Source organism: Rhineura floridana, chromosome 2 (assembly GCF_030035675.1).
Source record: "Rhineura floridana isolate rRhiFlo1 chromosome 2, rRhiFlo1.hap2, whole genome shotgun sequence".
NCBI lineage: Eukaryota > Metazoa > Chordata > Lepidosauria > Squamata > Rhineuridae > Rhineura > Rhineura floridana.
This window is the reverse complement of record NC_084481.1, coordinates 22,097,721-22,118,124: the sequence shown is the minus strand read 5'-3', so window position 1 is coordinate 22,118,124 and position 20,404 is coordinate 22,097,721. Positions and strand designations below refer to the sequence as shown.

The 20,404-nt window shown below is 41.7% G+C and overlaps 1 protein-coding gene across 11 annotated transcripts in view; it reads left to right on the top strand.

The window, feature by feature from the left end:
* PLCL1 (phospholipase C like 1 (inactive)) overlaps positions 1–20,404 on the top strand; it is a 326,003-nt gene that overhangs the window by 30,670 nt on the left and 274,929 nt on the right. The gene's annotated exons all lie outside the window — the stretch shown is intronic.

Below are 20,404 nucleotides of genomic sequence, written 5' to 3'. Positions count from 1 at the left end.
TGACAGACAACATTTTCTCCTCTTTGCACCCAACATTTTCCTTTATCAAACCAGACTGAAAATTGACAACTCACCAGTTTGCCCACTGATAAAATATTATGAGCCAAGTCCGGAACGAACAAACAGTTTGACATTAGTCCAAGTTTGTCAAATTTAATCAGACCTTTAGCTTTTACGGATTTCCGTGATCCATCAGCAAGTAAAACAAAGTCCTGCTCATCTGTAGACATGTAAAACAGACTCCTGTCTTTGATTAATATATGGCTTGCTCTGCTGTCGACAATAAAGTTAATTTGTTCCAAGTCTTTAGACTTCTGTTTACAAACAAAGTTCACACTTCCCTGCTTCAAGCCTCCGTCCCTGGAGTTTCGCTTGACTGCACAATCTTTACGGAGATGCCCACGAGCTCCACTGGCAAAACAAGACTTCAGCTGCTGCTGCTCCCGCTTGTTTTCCTGTCTGCTTTCGGCAGCCTGCTCCGGTTCGGCACATTTCTCCTCCTTGCTTCTGACAGCTCCCACCGGCTGGGCTCTCTGCGCCTCCTGCCTCCGCTGCCATTCCTGGGACAATTCCTGCAACGCGTCCCACATCTTTTTTAGCCGACGGCTCATCTCTCACACACATCAGTTGAGAATCTGATACAGCCAAGATTATAAACACCTGCGCCCTCTGGTCTCGACGCTTCCAGGCCGCGGTCAGTACTGCCGGGGGTTTTTCTTCAATCACGTCCCATAAATCCTCTGTTATCAGCAAAGCCCGCATCCTCGGCTTCCAGCTGGCAAAATTCTTCTCATTAAGTCGTTCCATCGGCAAGCCTCCCCCAGACAGGTTTACAGCCATGTTGCTCACCTCCATCTGGTTCACTCAATCAAGCTGCCCTCTCTGGAACTCCGTCTGCCTTTCAGACCAGCAACTTACTCCGGTGTAATGCGCTGTGGAGCGTAACCATCCTCTGCTACCACTGTTGGCTTGTGTGCGGTGTTGTGTGAAACAGCATACATTACGTTAGAGTTAAGTTGAGCAAGAAACTTCTTCAGAGCATGTTAAGAGTCTTTATTGCAAGACATTAAGGCCAGAGGCTTAAGAGTAAATACATGTAGAGATTCTTCTCACCCCCCTTCTGGTACATCTCTCTCCATAGATAAACACAAAAACACAGCCTCTCAGCTCAGAGGCATAATTCAGAAGAAGCAACAACTCACATAGACTCTGTTACAACTTTCCCAGCTGTTATCAGATGGCTACCATAGCAACGGCCCTGGCCGTCCGTTCCCAGACAGAACATAGACATAACTCCCCCTTAACCACAGTTACGTCTTCACACTTGCAGGCTTCATGGAAAACTACTAGAGACAGTAATGCCTACTGGTCACCAGCCCAACACCCCAGCCTCAGTCAACCTGCTGAGCTTTTAAAAAATCATCATCATCTAAAAGCAGCAGTGTGGTAGTGGTGGGGATGCTAGATTGTGAAGACAAAAGGGTGGATAAATTGAGGAGGGGAGTTAGTGCTTTTAGGCCTTGGGATGATCACCAGAACTGATTACTTGGTTAGCGGGGAATGAGAGTGGAGCAGAAGACAGATCAGTGCATGCACACACACAAACACACCTGCCCCTCCTGCAAGCATCTGCAGGCGTGCATGCATTTGGGCACGTGGGGGGGGACCCTCAACTGCTGCAGCATCTTGGAGAGAGAGGTTGGGGTGCGGGCATGTAGGTGTAAGAAAGGGGGGATGTTGCATATTTTTGGCACTGAATGTTGTCAGATCTTGAACCAAAACCTAATATTAGAGAAAAGGTAACCTGAGTGAACAAAGAACACAAAATGTTGATACTTATTTTATATATTTATTAAAGAAAATTAAGCAACACCCAATCATCATTCATTGGCGATCACTTGTGGCCGAGTAAGATTGTCTTCCAAGATAAGGTCTTTAACAGTGGGTAGGTGACTGTGGAGGCCAATTCTGGATCCACACAGCCTCCCACAGTGAGGACATAGGTTTCCAGATGGAAGATGGCAGGGCTGTGAAGTTGGAGTTGTGGAGTCAGAGTCGGAGTCGGAGGCAGTTTTGGGTGGAGTTGGAGTCGGTAGAAATGTACCGACTCCGGCTTCAAACAAAATTTTGATTGACAATTTTTTTAAAATATAAATTCAAAATGTCAAAGAAGCTTCCCATGAAGTCAGCTGTAGTTGAGCATTTCACCATAACTCAAAATGGAAAACATTTTGTGTGTCAGTGTATGACACAGGACCCAGATGAAGAAAAATGCTGTGATGCCAAGATAGCGCATATTCAGGCAGCGATAAAAATGCTCCTATGAGAGCTTCCAATTTAAAACGATATTTACAACCCTTTCCAGGGCTGTGGAGTTGGAAGCAATTTTGGGTGGAGTTGGAGTCGGACAGTAGAAAAATAGAGGAGTCGGAGTTGGAGTCAAGGGTTTGGCGTACCGACGCCACAGCTCTGGAAGATGGTCGCGATGAGGATTTGTTTGACGTGTCTTCTGCTTAGCTCGTTTGTCCCGTTTGCCCTGTATTTGTGCTTCTTCGAAGTTCATAGCACCTTTGATAATAGCCGACTTCCATTTGGGACGTTCATGGGCCAAGACTTCCCAGTTCTCGTTACATTTTTTAAGATTCGCTTTAAGAACATCTTTAAACCTCTTTTGCTGTCCACCAATATTCCATTTTCCATCCTTAAGTTGGGAGTAAAGTAGCTGCTTTGGAAGATGGTGATCAGGCATTCAAACAACATGGCCAGTCCAGTGAAGTTGATGTTGAAGGATCATTGTTTCAACACTGGTAGTCTTTGCTTCTTCCAAAACACTAATATTAGTCCATCTGTCTTCCCAAATAATTTGCAGAATTTTCCGGAGGCAGCGTTGGTGGAATCTTTCAAGAAGTTGAGCGGCATTTATAAATGGTCCATGTTTCACAGGCATACAGTAAGGTCGGTAGTACAATGGCTTTGTAAATAAGCATTTTGGTCTCCCTGCGAATATCCTGATCCTTGAACACTCATTCGAGAGAATGCGGCACTTGCAGAGCTCAGATGATGTTGAATTTCAGCATTGATGTCAGCTTTTACAGAGAGAAGGCTGCCAAGATAGGGGAAGTGATCAATGTTCTCCAGCGTCACACTTTTAAGCCGTATTGATGGTGCTATAGAAGGACTAGTTCGCACCTGTTGATGAAGCACTTTGGTTTTTTTAATATTAACTGAGAGCCCAAGCTTTCCATATGCTTCTGTGAAGACATTTAGGATAGTTTGAAGGTCTTTCTCTGAATGCGTGGAGACTACATTATCATCGGCGTATTGAAGTTCTATGACAGAGGTTGACATTACCTTACTTTTTGCTTTCAGCCTACTGAGATTAAAAAGCTTTCCATCTGTTTGAGATATGATTTCCCCACCAGTAGGAAGTTTCCCCTCAATAAGGTGTAGAATTATAGCAATGAAGATAGCAAATAAGGTAGGAGCAATGACGCATCGCTATTTTATGCCTGGTCCGACTCTGAATGGATTGCTCTGAAAGCCACTGTTAGTTGCTGTCATGTTGTCATGAAGGAGTCGCAAAATATTCACAAATTTATGAGGGCATCCAGTTTTCAGAAGGATGGTCCAGAGAGCGGTTCAATGAGTGGGCTTGCGTGTTCCAAGGAACCCTGTGAGCGATGCTGTCGGGAGTCATGTACTCTCAGCAGGGTCACCCATGGCTGTAAGGTCAAGGGAGAGGAACCAGACAAAGAACAATCCAAGAAAGTCCTCAACGGCAGAACAGGCGGAGGATAACAATGTGTACATTACAATGGCTGTGAAGGCGGATGAAGGCTGCAACAGATACGACTTCCAATCATCGTGGTACCCATGCCATTGGATCAAAGCCTTTTTCTGTCAAGATTGTGTGTTGATCGTCGTGCACCGATCTCCCCACATAAAACAATTTCATGCACAGGCATCTTCCAACCAAACCAAACCAAAAGTCCCATAGCGATTGGTGAATGGTGACAGGGGCAAGAATGTGAAATCTGGAAACCCCTAGTCATGGACCAGCACATGTGGATACAGACTCAGTCGTCCTGGCTCAAGGACCGAGGCAGTTGAGTAGTTCGGCAGCTATATTCACGACTGAGCAGTCCTATTCAGGATCAACTCTGCTCACCCCGTATGGGGAGGGGGCTAGAAAAGGTGCCCTAAGCATAGTCTGCTTCATCTCTCTCCCTGACTGGAGGTGACGATCCCCATGTAAAAAAGCAATTGCCCCCTTAGATTCAAAACCTGGTTAGGCTACCTTTAGCAGCAATGACTGCAACTGAATGCTTCCTGTCGTTCCTGATCAGTCTCTCACAGTGCTGTGGTGGAATTTTGGCCCACTCCTCCATGCAGAACTGCTTTAACTCGATGACGATTGTGGGTTTTTGAGGATGAACTGCTCCTTTGAGGTCCTGCCATAACATCTTAATGGGGCTTAGGTCTGGACTTAGACTAGGCCATTCCAAAACTTTAAATGTCTTGTTCCTCAACCATTCTGATGTAGACTTGCTTGTGTGTTTCGGATCATTGTCTTGCTGCATGACCCTGCAGCTCTTCAGCTTCAGCTGACAGATGGCCTGACATTCACCTGTAGAATTCTCTGAGACAAAGCAGAATTCATGGTTCCTTCAATGATGGCAAGTTGTCCAGGTCCTGATGCAGCAAAGCATCCCCAGACCATGACTCTGCCACCACCATGCTTGATTGTTGGTATGAGGTTCTTCATGTGGAATACAGTGTTTGGTTTTCACCACACATAAAGGGGCCCATGTCGCCCAGAAAGTTCCCCTTGACACTGATCCTCAACACAGGGATCATTGTGGAAACCCACTAACTTTTCACTCAGTCACTACAGTTTTAGTATGTGGTGGAATACGAAACTGACACAAACAAGATCTTTCTGGCACGTCAGTCTTTGATCCCGTTTGTATTAAAAAGGACTTTGTGATAACTAAAGCCTCAGTCAATGAAATATTGATTTAAAAAGACATGTCAGTTGACTGAATGCGTTTAGGAAATGCTTTGGAAATGTCATTATGTGTTTTAAGCAGAGCTAAATCACAGGTTGGGTTTAAAGGATTACATTTTCTGACATTAGATGAGCACAACTGCGACAAACATTTCCACTGTTAGATATTTTATTATAGGAAGTTAGTATTAAGTGGCAGCAGAAATAACTAAAGTTGCAGTCCTATGTCCATTTCAACCTGTCTAGCTGTGATGAAGGATTGCAACCTGAATTTACATCATTTTACAATGGGTATTTATCCTCTACTCCGTACTCAAAAAGCATTACTGATACAAAACAAGTAAAAAAACCAAGTTTATTACTGCACTTTCATGGCATGTTTTTTGAGATGCGCATGACTCCTTGTCTGGCAAAGTGGAAAGGAAACTAATTCTCATGCAGGCATGCTTGCTTCTGCTGTGTCTCTCTGGGATAAGGAAGAGCAACTCCCTGTTTTTCTCTCACAACGTTCCTCTTCTGCTCTTTGTGTACACATGCACTTTAAAAAAGTGCTCCAACCTGTTGTGTGAAAAACCAGTGTGGCGTAGTGATGATTCTGGATTGGGACCTGGAGAATGAAGCTTCAAATCCTTGCTCAGCCCTTAATCTTTCTTGGTGGCCTTGGGCCAGTTGCCCTCTTGGCCTAATATACTTTTCAGGGTTGTTGTGAGGATAAAATTGGAAGAACCATGTATGACACTCCTAGGCTGCATTCAGACAGCACTTTATTCCAGTTTTCCGACATTTCCTTACTTGTTCATTTTTGTGTTTTATGTGATCTTCCACATGACAAAAAAGCCATTTCTGGAAATCTAGTGGAATCAAGTGGAAGTTTAGCGCTCATTTCCATGTTAGTTGCTTCCAGAAAAAATATGTTTGCAATTCTGTTAACCCAGAAATTTGTGGGAGTTTGGTGTTTTATTTTACCCATAGTTTGCTTGGGAGCATGCCACCACCGCTCACATAATGAAATTTGGGGTGGTATTTCAGCATGCACATAAAGGGTGGAGAGGGGTGACATGTCCGCTGCCGTCCGCTGCTGTTGTGTCACACCATGCCTGCTAGTGTGAATGAAATTTAGTGCAACATGGCGGTATATTGATGAAAAAAGCCACAGTTCCATAATGCAACAGGGACTGCAGTGTGAAAGGAACATTAGAAATTGGGACAGAGGTGCTACCATTATAATCAGGAAAAATAATGCAACAAACCCCACATTTGAATGCAGCCTTAAGTTCCTTGGAGGAAGGCTGGAATACATTTTTAATAAGCAGCAGGCTGATGTGTGTACTGGTAGATCCACTGGCAAGGATGATTCTTACTTGCACACAGCTCTGCTTCTGATTACACGTGTACCCCTAAATGTAATGTCTCAAATCCAAAGAATGTTAGTTGTGCCCAAGGCCTGCGGAAATTAATGGGGCTTAACATAGTTGCAGCTAACATGTCTTGTTGATTTCCAGTGGAATTGGGTGTAGCTGACTTCAGACCAAACTAGATAAGAGGCCAGTTGCACAATTAGCAATTATATGGTTGGCTTTTTAAAAGAAGAGTGCAGGCATGATTCCTGTGATACAGACTGGGACCCCAGTAAGAGTGTGTGTTGGTGGGGGGGGCAGTGAACGTTAACCCTTTGTTTCCCACTGGGGTCCTTGTTCAGGGCTGTTTTATTTGTTTTGTGTGTATGGTTCAATCCCTTTCTTTTAATTTATAAACTTCCACTTCCCCATACCTAGGGGGTTCCCCCCATATGTAGAATCCCCCCATATGTAGAATCCTTATTTTTGAGCAGTTTCATTTTGCTTCCAAATACAACCACCTGAGTTTACTGTTAGAGGGAATGTGATATCACCTTGGCTTGTTGACAGACTGCAACTTAGCTATTGTTTTTAAAAAGTTTCTTGTATAGGAAATATAACTGTTAACCTCCCAAAACTGTGTTTAGACTACCAAAGCAGAAGCCACCTGCACATGAGTATCAGCAGGTACTGCCCACTCTTTCAGTATAATTTCCTCTGGAGAAATAGTGGTGCAGTGGGCTTGGAGTGTGTTGTTTTTGGCTGCTCCATCATTGTGAGAGGAAAAACGTTGTCGACAGCACTGAATGGAGCTGGCCTATCAACACAGGTCTCTATAAAAGAATTCTGTTGGGACATTTTCCTGTGCTGTTTTTGTTGTTCTGCTCCCAACTAAACAATTTGCATAAGTTTTCCTATCCAACTACCCAATGGCAGCAGGTGCACTGGAAAGACTAAACAAAATAGAGATTTTTTTCCCCTCTTCGATTATGCAGGCCATTCATGATAATGGATTTTTAAACACATGCCTTTGGAGTTGTGGTCTGCCCTCAGCTGCACCCTGCAAGCTGTGCTTCATCTATGTGTAAAATCAACACAAAAAATAAGAGGGAGCAATCAGTCATTTGTCTTCACTTACTCTAATAATATGTTGAAGTTATCCGGCACCGTAAAAATGGAATGGTGGGAAGGTTAATGGACTTAACTGATACCTGACCCTGCTCTATGGAATGTGTAAATCTGGCTGTTGCTTGACTGGATTCGTGCCCTGTTACTTGGGTTCTCCAAGCCTCCTGTCCAAGATATTGTAATAGTGAATTTCCAGCATTGGCAGGAGGTTGATGATCTTTCAGGTCCCTGCCAGCTCTGTGATTCAACTTCTACCTAAATCTCTGCCCTGGGAGATCCATTTGACTCTTACCCTTATAGTATTTTGACTTCCTCTGAAAGCTTTTTAATCTGAGCCCTGGCTTGTTTTTTTTTCCTGTCTCCCTTCCCCAGAATGTTTTGTTCTTAATTAATCATTTGTTCTTAATATTTATTTGCTAGTTCTTAATATTTTAGTTTTAAGCCCTTTTGCATAGTTTATTTGTGAGCTGAGAAAAACAGGACATACATGTGTTAGAAAAAAAGCATCTGATTATAGCCTGGCTTATGCTGACGTTTCTCTGTGAGGTATCCTTACCAGACCAGAGGTGGGAGAGAACCTGTGAATGAAACAAGTGACAAGCTTGTTACGTGTGAACTGGCCCCTAGAGTTGGGAATAAGTACAGTAGGGCCCCGCTTACTGGTGCTTCGCTTTCCGGCGTTCTGCTAATGCGGCGGCTTTCAATTCCTCACTTTAAAGCCAGTTTTGCGCTTTTGCGGCATTTTGCGGCATTTTCGCACGACGCGCCCATTATTCTCAATGGGTTCCACTTTACGGCGATTTCCGCTTTACGGCGGCAGTCCGGAACAGAACCTGCCATATAAGCGGGGCCCACCTGTATCACTTCTGAAAAACGGATATGCAAAGCTGAAGCACTGTGCACTGCCTTTGTTGGTTGTTTGCCAAAATCTACAAGCAGGATGGAGGATTCTGTTTGCTCTGCATTTTTAAAAGAATCTGCCCAATTTGCACCGACTGGACTAATGCACAGTTCAGCATGTAATTATTCTTTGGATTTCACAGTTCTTCCCACTTTTGCAATCCATCTCTCAGCAAGGAAAACATATCAAAATGTGTATTTTATGATAAAATACATTTAGAAATGCAGACATTGAGGAAATACATATTCTGATCTGTATTTTGTGGTAATATATGCATTTTAAATAGTATTTAAATATGATTTTTCATTTTTAAAAAAATCAAAATAATTCAGAAACAAGACAGAACTGATTTATGAATGCAGAATTCACACAGACTGGAAATAGACTGATCTGTCCATCTCGACTTGAAGGCAGTCCATTTCCATTTTCAGTATCCTGAACCATTAGTTAACTTTACCCTCCCCCTTTTCAGTCTGTACCTTTAGCCATGTTTCTGCCCCCCCAAAAGTGGCAAAATGTTACTCAGAGGGTTGTCTTCAATCTCTTCTCTATCTGATGAAATGGCATCCTACAGGACGAATATTTTGGAGATCGTTGAAATAGCATCTTCCAGTGTCAAGAAGATCCTTAGTTCAAATAAACAGTAGCTTTGTGTGATTACCTGAAACGTGTCATTCACCAGAGGGTCATATGAAACCTCAACATTTATAAAGACATCATACATGAGTACTTGTTTCTCCAACCCAGAAAATGTGAGCATGATTTCTAAAGATGAAAGCATGAATTCATCAGTATGAATTAACTTGCATATTAAAATTGTATATTTTTTAAACGAACTTGGGCTAGGGTTTCACCTTCTTTGTGTAAATATATGTGTCAGAGGCTGGTTTCGATGACTAAAAAAGGAAAACATTCTTCAAGATTGTCAAAAGTGAGCATTTGAATTGAACTAGTAGGCAATTGCTGCTAAGTCCCGAGGAAGATGAAATCTTTATGAATGGATGGCGTGATACAAAGGAGGCAAGTCTCTGAAGCTGTTTAATTACTGAGTATATAGTTAATTCTCAAAGTTGAGTCCCTCAGGCTAGGGTTCCTACAGTACCAGCTGGGATGATAAATTAGTTTCAGCGGCTAACACACAGAGCAGAGAACGTGTCATCCTCTGGTGAGAAAAATCTGTGGGTTTGTTCTCTTTCCTCCAGCTCAATATGTAAGCACTTTAAAAAGATCCCCAGATCTAAGGGCTTTATTCCCATAAGAACTTTGACTTCGGATCTAGATTTAAGGGAAGATTTTTGTCTGCATAAAGACTGCAAGGTTAATCTTATTACGCCATCAAAGGTAAAATAAATATATGGTCTCCCCTTCTGGTTCTTCCTTCACTGCTTTGTCTCCATTTCCCCCTCACTTCTTTATTGTTGTTAATTTGCAATGTATACTGTCTTTCCGCGAGTGCAGTTTACCATTTCAAATATTAAAAATGGCACCATCATCATTGACGACATTAGAACAGATAAAGCAGCGGAGTGCTTTCAGGCCATTGGTAGCTTTTTCAGGATTGCTGGCCTTGGCTTCTCCTCTTCAGATGTTGTTGGACTACAATTCCCATTAGCCCCAGCTAGCATAGCCAATGTTGTAGTACAACAACGTCTGGAGGGCCCCAGGTTGGGGAAGGTTGGTCTACTCACTATTTTATTGTCTTGAGCTCCTTGGAGGAAGGGCAGGATAATGATGTAATATAAGGCAACCAACATGGTGCCCTCCAGATGTTGTTGGACTACAACTCCCATTATCTTTCACCATTTGTCATGCTGGCTGGGGCTCATGAGAAGTGGGGTTCATTACCTTCTAGAGGGCACCATGTTTGTTGGCTACCCCTGATATAATAAATGGGAAAGCTTGGATCCTTCCCATGTGGCCCTCCTTAGCCTTCCTGTTGGAAGCCCTGGGATAAAAGTATTACTAGCTCATCCGCCCATCTCTGATAAAGTTGTGGAGAATGACTTAGAACATGGCCATATGTTTGATATGACCAAAGCTTCCAGGACCACTTATTCTATGATGTGAAGGTTTTATATGTTCAGCCTCCCACATAATCGGCAACCAATGCTAAAGAGTAAGAGCAAGGAAATACATAGTAATGTCATGAGAAAAGGGTTAGTCATTCTCCACATTATAGGGCCAAGGTGGAGAACCTGACACAGGCATGGCATTTTCAGCAGAATCTCACTGTTGCGGATCATTTTTATTTATTTATAAAAATATTTATATACTGCCATATCATAAAGGGTGGTACATAGCAACATGTATGCAATAAAACATAAAATACCATTTAAAAACAGTACAAAATTATTAAAATGACTGGTCAATTAAGAAAGCTTTAAACGACTGTATTGGCTTGTTGGCGTCAAAATTTCATCAAGAGACACCTGGAAGTCACAAGTGAAGGTGCCTGCTGAATCTCTGCTGGAAGAGTGTACCACAGCATGGGATAGGCAACACTAAATGCCTGACTTCTAGTTGAGGCCAGTTTATTTATTTATTTATTTATTAGATTTATTAGTTGCCCATCTGACTGGTTGTCCAGCCACTCTGGGCGACGTGCAGAATAAAAACATACAAATACATTAAAACATTAAAATCTCAACAGTAGTAATAAACCTAACCCATCCCAAAAGCCTGTCTGAAGAGCCAGGTCTTCAAGGCCCGGTGGAAGCTCATCATAGCGGGGGCATGACGGAGACCATTTGGGAGGGAATTCCACAGAGTGGGAGCCACAATTGAAAAAGTCCTCTGCCTAGTCCTCACCAGTCTAGCTGTTTTAACTGGTGGGATAGAGAGTTGGGCCTGTGTAATATGCAGGACAACTAGCAGCACTCCTCTGGAAGATCTCAGTGATCCAACTGGGATATAAGGACTCAAGAGGTCCTAAATTCATCAGAACTGGCATCGCTTGGGAACTCTAAGAAACCAAAAAATTAGTGCAATTTTGAAATCAGTGGTTAAAGTCAGTGCAGTTTTGAAAGGTTCAGCCCTGATTCAAAATGGTGTCCAGTTGTATCCTGCTCCTCCATTTTGGGAACCATTCTACACACAGCAGGAGCTCTTCGGTAGTGATCCTATGGATAATGCTGCCAACAGGTATGATTGGTGGTAATTATTTAGAAATGAGAGAGAGAGAGAGAGAGAGAGAGAGAGAGAGAGAGAGAGAATGGATATTATGCCTTAAAACCTTGAATGAGTATGTAAGTTCCATAACTTAGTACTGGGCATCATCATCATCATCATCATAAAAGCAACAACTAGAGACTGCTAAGGAAAGCATTGCGTATCTGAAGGTGCACAACATCACACACCTTTCTGTCCCTTGTTTACATGTGACTGACTGAACTTTTTTCAGAATGAGTTTTTTCCACGGGTACTGATACGTGTTTTCATGTGATACTTGGGACAAGGATGCTTCCATTCCTCATAAGCATCAGAGTGTTTATATTTAGATGAAGAAAAGTTAAAATACAGCAGAGTTTGCTGCTCTCTTGAATAGCAGGGGTTGAATTCTGAGTCAGAGAGAGATTATAATTAGCTGTTTTTGTTCAGCGGACGCTGTCAGCATCTTGATATTTCTGGAGGCATGTCTTGTGAGAGAGTGAATGGCTTCAGACATTACCAGACATGGCAAAAGTGGATGCAAATTATGTATGGCGGTGTTTCCACTTTTGCTGGTTGTACTACTGTCTACAGCTGCTGCAAGATGGGTAGGTTTTGCGGTTGGAAAGAAACGGAGAAGGCCATTGAAAATGATTAGAGATAACCATCTCATAACGTTAGGCCAAAGCTAAGTACCTTCCTACTTTATTTCAGACGGAGAAGCTAATGTACAAGCAAGAGATCTAACAAAAAGCTGTGGGAACCAGTTGGTCTTTCTGCAGTGCTACTTAAAAGTGTATGTGTTGAGGCTGTTTTGTTGCACAGCACAGCAAATGTTTAGGAATCAGAAGTGATAGTACAAATTAAATACATTTTGGGAAGGTGATGCTTTAGATGGAAATACTGGAGGAAAATTAGCATATTGATCCACCCACTTACTACTTGCTAATACCAAGTCATGCCAAAATAAGCTTCTGCTGTAGTTTTTCTGCATCACAAAAATGCTGAGCCTGATTTCTTTGGTGGCCTTATTTGGTGTTAAGTTTTGAGCATATGCTATTTACTTAGGATTTTATATGCAGCGAGTTTGAATGCCATGATGGAGTTGCTTCAGGTTGGTGTACGCTATATGTGTTAAAGAATGTAAAGTTGACCTTTACTATATCAGACCGCAAAGCCAGACAGTTGGGCTGAGGATGGATGCATCATTTTTCAAGAAGACTACTTGCAAGATCCTCAAACCTTTCTCTCAAGCCCTTGTGTAAATTATTAATTCTGAAGATTGTTTTTCAAATAGACTTTTCTTTCAAATACATGCTTGAAAATGGTAATGGATTGCCTTGAAGTCGATCCCGAGTCACGGCCTATGAATAGGATTTTCATGGTAAGTAGTATTCAGAGGGGGTTTATCATTGCCTGAGGCTAGTCCTCCCCAGCTGGCTAGGGCCTGCTCAGCTTGCCACAGTTGCACAAGGCAGCCCCTTCCTTGTCTGTAACTGCCAGCTGGGGGGCAACTGGGCTCCTTGGGACTATGCAGCTTGCCCACAGCTGCACAGGTGGCAGGGCATGTAACCCCTGAGCCACTCACTGTGGGGGTGATCTTTAGCTGGCCCTTGACTCCCAGGAGACACAAGCAGGGATTTGAACTCGCAGTCTCTGGACTCCCAACCAGGCTCTCCTCCCCACTGTGCTATTCCAGATGTCAAATATATGCTTAGGCCTTGCCAATAAGAAACTTGTTCTCCTTCAGCACTGGCTAGTATAAGTGAAGACTACTTGGCTGAGAAAAAAATAGCCCACTCTTGCACAACTTTACCTACAGAGCTGACCACAGCCCTTCAACCATGTATGGTGGCTCACCACAGACTCAAATGAACTTCCTTTTTCTGCTGAATGCCTCAGACCGTAGCAACAGCAGTAGCTGTCAGTTTCCTCGCAAACCACAGTACATGATTGGTGGGCTCCATTCAGGTTGGTGGATCACAGCTTTGCTGCCCCAGGCCTGAAGGCTATGATGTTAACCATGTGGTGCCAGGACAGAGAGGTTCTTGAGAGGCTGGTTTTATGTCACAAATCATTCTGAGCTAGCAACTCATTAAATGAAAAAATACTGCATTTGCATGTTTAACTGTACACAAATGGCTCTTGAAATTCTCAACCTTATCTGTAAGTGAAAAAAATGGGGAGGGGGAGAGGATTTTGCTAAATTTCTTCAGAGGCAGGAGAAATTCTCCAACAGTTATTCAGGAGTGAGGCTCACCATTAGCCAGTGGCACTAGCAAAACTTCCTTTCTCCTTAGCAGCTTGACCACCATTTTGTATCCTCCTACAATGCCGCAGACCTAGCATTGTTCTGGGGCATTGTGGGGATGGTGAAAATGGGGGCTGCTACAAAAAAGCAAGCAGACTTTTCTCCAAATACCAAAGTGCTGGTCAAAAAAGACTTTTTCCTAGAAAAGTGAGAAAAATAAAAATCTCAAAAAAAATGTCTTTTGGGAAATTTCAGCTCACCTTTAATTTTGAGGGGATGAACCTTGTCAGGAGGGAGCTAAGAGTCAAGAAACACACCGTAGACCTCTTGGTATGCTTCTGTTCATCATGAGATGAGCAACTGTGTAAATCACAATAGCTTTGTTTACATACCTACCCTGGATTCCCATCCCCTTTAACTTCTTGTCCTTACTTTTAAACTTCTTCATGGCATATCTTTCTACCCTTATTTTCCATTAAGCCTATGCCTGTTACCATTGTTCCTCCCAACTCTACCACTCTCAGTCACCCCAACATCTCGTGCCACTCTTCCATATGTTCTGCCTTAGAACTGGAGCTCATTCCCAGAACTCACCCTTTCTCTTCAAATCCATCTTCAAAATCTGCCTTTTTCAGTGAAGCCTTTGGTCTATGTATTCTCAACTAAAATGAAGTGTAGGTATCTGTGATTGTATTTGCTTACCTTCATCTGTTCCTGCTTTTGCTTCTTCCTCATTTTCTTCCATTCCTTTATTATCTCCTCCACCTTTTCATACTTTTAAACATTTCTACTTTGATATTACAATCCCCATAAATGTATGGGCAATTACAGTAAATATACTAAGACAGCTTTCATTTACAATATTGCACCTACTAAAATAGTTAACAACTATGGATCAGTTATCATGCAGCACAATAACAATCAAAACATCCAGTGTCCTTCTGCCACGTTATCTTCTTCAGCCATTATTTTTCCTCATGTGCTCTCTACTTGCCTAAATCAGTACATGCATATTTATCTCATTTTTAAGGTTATTCCTTGATTTCCTTGTAGGCTCAACTCTGCAGAATATTGTGAACTCCTTGGGAGTCCTTTGTATCCTGATGGTGCTGTAGAAACAAGACAATTCCATAGTTCAGAGTACTGGATGATAGCCAACATTGTGCAAACAGATTTCTCTTTCCTCATCCTCCCCCTGCAGCCCCTCATAATCCCCCTCCTAAAAAATCTGCTCCAGAGGATCCTGCAATGCTTCCAAGCAGACTTGGTGGGTGCATAGGGGGCTGCAGGGATGGAGGAAAGGAAGGGGAAGTGCTGTTGAATGAGCAGAAGTTGGTTTCACTAATGGGCAGGCAAACTTGGATACGTCACCCATTATTATTGCTGCTGCTACTTTTTGTATGTAAAATGTGGAAAAATAATTTTTCATAGGATATATAGTGTAATCCAAAACATCTGAAGCTGGCATTTCAACTGACTTAAGTGCTTAGGAATAACAGCCTTGCCCAAAATCGAGCTGAAATATATAATGAGTAAGACTGCATCCCTTTGCACACTTACTGGCAGTAAGTTCAGTTGAACTCAGTGCAGCTTGTGCTGTAAACCTCATTGAAAGCCATGGGATTTAAACTAGTATTCCATTGGCTTCGATGGACCTAAGTCATGTTATGTTATGCTAAGCTAAGCATTCATATACTGCTTTTTAGATATACAACCCCCTGGAGCAGTTTACAAAATTTCAAGACAGTAGAATTTAGAATAAATAAAAATTAATACAATAATATAGAAGTTAGCCATGATTAATGTTTAGCTGGATTAGGACCTAATGATGTGTGTGTGTGTATGTGTGTGTGTGTTTAGAGAACAACACAAACAATGGTATCATTCAACAACACTGTCCTGACGTTCATTTTTCATATTTGACACTGTTTTAAGTACTTAAATAGTGAAATAAAAGTAATGAAAAGAGAGATTTCTGTCTAACATAAAACTTGTAAGTTAATCAAGAGTCCCATATCTTAAAAGGAAAGCCTCTCTCTGGCAACATAATGATCCGTGCAGTTTATAAGCATGCAAAGACAAATAGCTTGTTTACCAAAGTAGCGCATTAGAGCGGTACTTAATAATTCAACTTTAATTAGGTAAAATTTTATTAGATTGCCTAAACTCTGTAGAATTCTATTTTAGCACTCTGTTTACTAATAGGCTTCTTACTCGCTTTGGTTTAGTATTGCTAATTAGGTGCTTGTAAGTACATAATTTCAAAAGTGACATTTGTCTTTTGAAGTTTGAGAATCCTGGTCCTAAAGTAATATCGAAGGGAGAGGAAAGGCTCCTTGAGGAACTGGCCATGGCGTTTTTGATTCTTTTCTACAATCTGTGTGTCTTGATTGATTTAATTGACCCTGAACAGATGGAGCTGTTTTATATGAAGTCAGATCATTGGTCCATCTTGCCTGGTATTGTCTAGTCTCACTGGCAGCAGCTCCAAACGGTGGATTGTCCTCCTCCCTAGTAAACTTGAAGTCCTTTACCAGGAGATACAAGGGATTCAACCCAAGACCTTTACCTATGCAAAGCATGTGCTCTGTTCACTGAGTTCTGCTCATTCTCATCAGTGCTGTGTTTAAGGATGGAATGATCTGCCATCTTCAGTTTTCCCAGTTTCTAATTTTCTAGTCGTAAACTTGGTTCTCCACATTTCTGCAGCAATTTGCAATTCCCCCCCCCCAAAAAAAATCCCCATGAAAATTCTTCAGCATTTTAGTGCAAACCTCTCCTCATACAGTTGATTTTGTATGCAGTTTTGACTGACGTACATATTTTTGCAAGCAATTTATCCTAATATAATGCATTTTTGTATGTTATTTTCACCGCTATATTCATCCCCTAATGTATGCATTTTTGTAAACACTGCTTGGTTGCAGAACTTCATTGCAAAATTTGGATGTGTGAATTTTGAAGGATGGCTGTGCTTCGGTTCTCATATTGCTTCAGAAAGTGCAAGTTTGATAGATTTGGCTTGAAATGTGAACTGAATTGACTTTCTTCCCCATCCCTTGTTGTGTTATACTTGTGGCAGTGAAGGCTCTGGCAGCTGCTGCAATGGCACGGAATGGTCACAAACATTCTAAGTGCTTAGGGAACCAAACTGTTGGAATGTTTGCAGTTCCATTTCTTAATGGAAGGGGAAGCTTTCAGTTTAGCTTGTACTCAAATATCACACAAGTACTAGGGACAATAGGTTTGTGAAGCAGCCTGAGGACTGGAAAGACTGAGATCTAGGGAGGTAGGGGCAGGCAGCCAGAGGCTAAGTGAGTGAAAGACAGATAGGAAATGGGAAATAAGGAGAGATGAAGGAGGGGGGTTGAGGAAAAGGGAAGAGGAGACAAGCAACTCAAGCAAGGCAGAGATGGCTGGGAGCTGAATTTCATATATGTATTTGAACTAATGAAATCTTTGAACTAAATATTTTTTTAGATGCAGGCTTCTGGACATGAGTGGTGAAAGCTTTAGGCAACGGGCCATAGGTAGGGTTGCCAATATTTGAACAGACCTTGTAGCTATAACTGTAGTTTGATCTACAGTGATTAGCACCAGTCACTGCTGGTAACAGTGAAAAGATTCACCTGCTGCTCAACCCTCTGTTAGAGATACAGGAATAATCTAGGGCAGTCCCCTTCACTCCCACCAGTTGACTGTCCTAGCTGTAGGCTGGGGAACTGTCCATGAACTATAGCACTGTATATATGTCAGCATGGAGATGAGCAGTCTGCTAATTTGACATAACTAGGGATGTGTGAGAATTTCGATTTAGTTTGCATTTCAAGTTGAATCTATCAAAGTTGCACTTTCCAAAGCAATATGAGAACTAAAACACAGGCATTCTTCGAAATTCACACTCATCTGAATTTTGTGATGTAGTTTCCCAACCAATGTTTACAAAAATGCATACATTAGGGAAAAGTGTGTGTAAAAGTAAATATATGAGTGAAAATAACATGCAAAATGCATTACATGACAAGTAATAGCTTGCAAAAATGTGTACATTAGCCAAAGATCCCTAGGAGCCAATAAGGATGAAAGGGGAGAGCATTTGTTACTGAAAAGAACCTTCTCAGTGGCTAGCTCACCTCCTTTCACTCTTATTGGCTCCAATCAATTGGCTCCAATCAGCAGAAAAGGATAAGGAAGCATGGTAGAAGACTCTTCTCAGTGACTAACACACTTATTTCATGTTAATTGGCTCTTAGGATGCTGAAGGCATTGGGACCCTGCTCCCAAAAAAGTAAGGGGTGTAAACTCCCTGAGACACTGGATGACTACACCCCTGCCCTAGACATAACATAACTTGGTGTTTCAAAACCAGCTGATTTCAAATATACCTAATGTTAAAAAAAGTGATACCTTAGGTTAATCTGGTCTGATCCTAAAATAGCTGGGAACATTTAGGTACAAAGGGTGCCCAGGTGGAACAGTGCAGAAAATGAAGACTGTTTTAAAATTGCTGCAGTACTTTGTAATGTATTCTTGGACTCAATCCAGAACCTTTCTAGTGTCAGTGAATCAAACAGTTGGCATCAAAGGTGGACACTTAAAACTACAAGCTTATCTTTCTAAAATACTCTCTGAAGTAGGTGGAATTAAATATAAATTTTATTTTGTGAGAGGAAAAATGTGGTGGAAGGTTTTGGAGAAGAAATTAGATGAACTAGCATTATGTATTCTAAAATATCACATTCATTGTAATTAGTGTAATTTAAGTATTTATTATAGTGGAGACACAAGACTAATTTATTGGAGATATTTATGTTCCTAAAAAAAAAGACCAGTCCAGAATTTCCCATCCCGAATCTGAGAACGAAAAAGTGTACCTCAGATATTGCCTATACAAAAAACCCTATTACTATTAGCACTCATTCAAGATTGTCTGATAATTATGAAAAGGATCTGATTGTAGCTGGCATTTCAGGCTCAAAAAGAAGCAATGAAATGAGTAAATTCAACTTGATTATATTGTCTTTTGGAGGTCCACAGTGCAAGCATTAGCCATAGGAAGTACATAAGCTAGGGACGTCAACCTTTTGGGGCCAGTGGGCACATCTGGAATATTTGTGGGCGCCAGTCACAAAAAGGTTGCTGTGGAGATGTGGCATAACACAAATGTCTGCCACATCTAAAAGAGCAGGAAGAGATAGGACTACAAAATGGTGGAGACATGCCCCCCTGTCCCCCATCAATGGAAAAGAAGGCACCCACATGTTCACACACAGAGAGAAGCTCTTCGTACCTCTCCTCTGTTCAGGATGGTGGGTGTTCAGTCTTGCCATCTAACAAAATCCGAACATGTTTAAGGGGCATCTTCAATGTAGCACAGGCTGAGCCAGTGCAAAGAGGAACCAAGCAGGAAGAGCATTGATTTTTGAGGGAATATTTACTGAGGCCATTTGTTAGCAACCTCTGATGTAAACTATAAAGGACAAATCTATGGTAGACCATCATTTTAAAAAATATATTTAAAAGAGTTTTTTTAAACTCTGTTTCATCCCAGACATCCAGTGCATTAAAACAACTCTTTAAAGTCTGGACTTTGTGTACTGCAGATAATTTAGCACAGATTTCTCCATTCACTTATGTGTTTGGAGTGGCTCTATTATAGTGAAGATCACTACTTACTCTAAGTGCAACACAGTTGCTTCCAACAAGCTGTCTGTGCTGGTGATTCACTTTTGTGGGATAACATTTGCTGGACCAATCATGCAACATTGGTATGTCAGCCGCCACTGTTTCCTGGAGTATGTAGTACCATACATTAAAAAAAAGCCCTGAGGGTTAAATATTATGCGTATATCAGATTCATGCACATTGTAGGGTATGCACCATTTAGAAGATATGTCAAAGAACATAGGTACAATGCTAGGAGCCACACTTTGCCATGCATATGAGCAGGCCCATTGATTCCTGCTTTAGTTCTGTGAAAACATGCGTTTTAATATTTATGTCACTATTGACCCTAACAAATGCTCTGAGAAATCAAATCCTTATGAGTTCAAAATGTCACTGTACATGGAACTATGTGATATTCTCTTGGTATAATGCATTAGATACATATTGTGCAATAAATCAAGCTGGGCTACATGCACACCGTGATCTATGCAAACTTCATTTTTTCAGGAGACGAGAGAAGTGAAAGATGTTGCCTAAGGGATTTAGGAAAAAATCTTTGCAGACTGAGGATAAATTCTTTGTTCTGTTTGAGTTTGGTCTTTGTTTCCTCTGGCTGAATTAGAAGCTACCGTTTTGTGCTGCATGGTCTTCTTCGTTCCATTCCCTTCTATTTGTTGCACTTCTTAGAACTAATTAGCACTTAGAATATTTTTCTGATGCCTTTTTGGCAACTAGCATTCAGCATGAGTGGTTAAGACGCTTATATTAAGCCTGGCAAAGAATGTCTTGACTTTCTTACAAGGACAGGTTGCCACTGTCTGCTCCGCAGATGACAACAATGATGTTCTAGTTAAGATTTCTCCACTTGAGCATATGAAGTGTCCTATTCTGTTGGGTGTTCACAAATATTACCACATGAATGGATGCCTTTTTGCTGTTGATGTGGCCAACATTTTTGCTGGCTG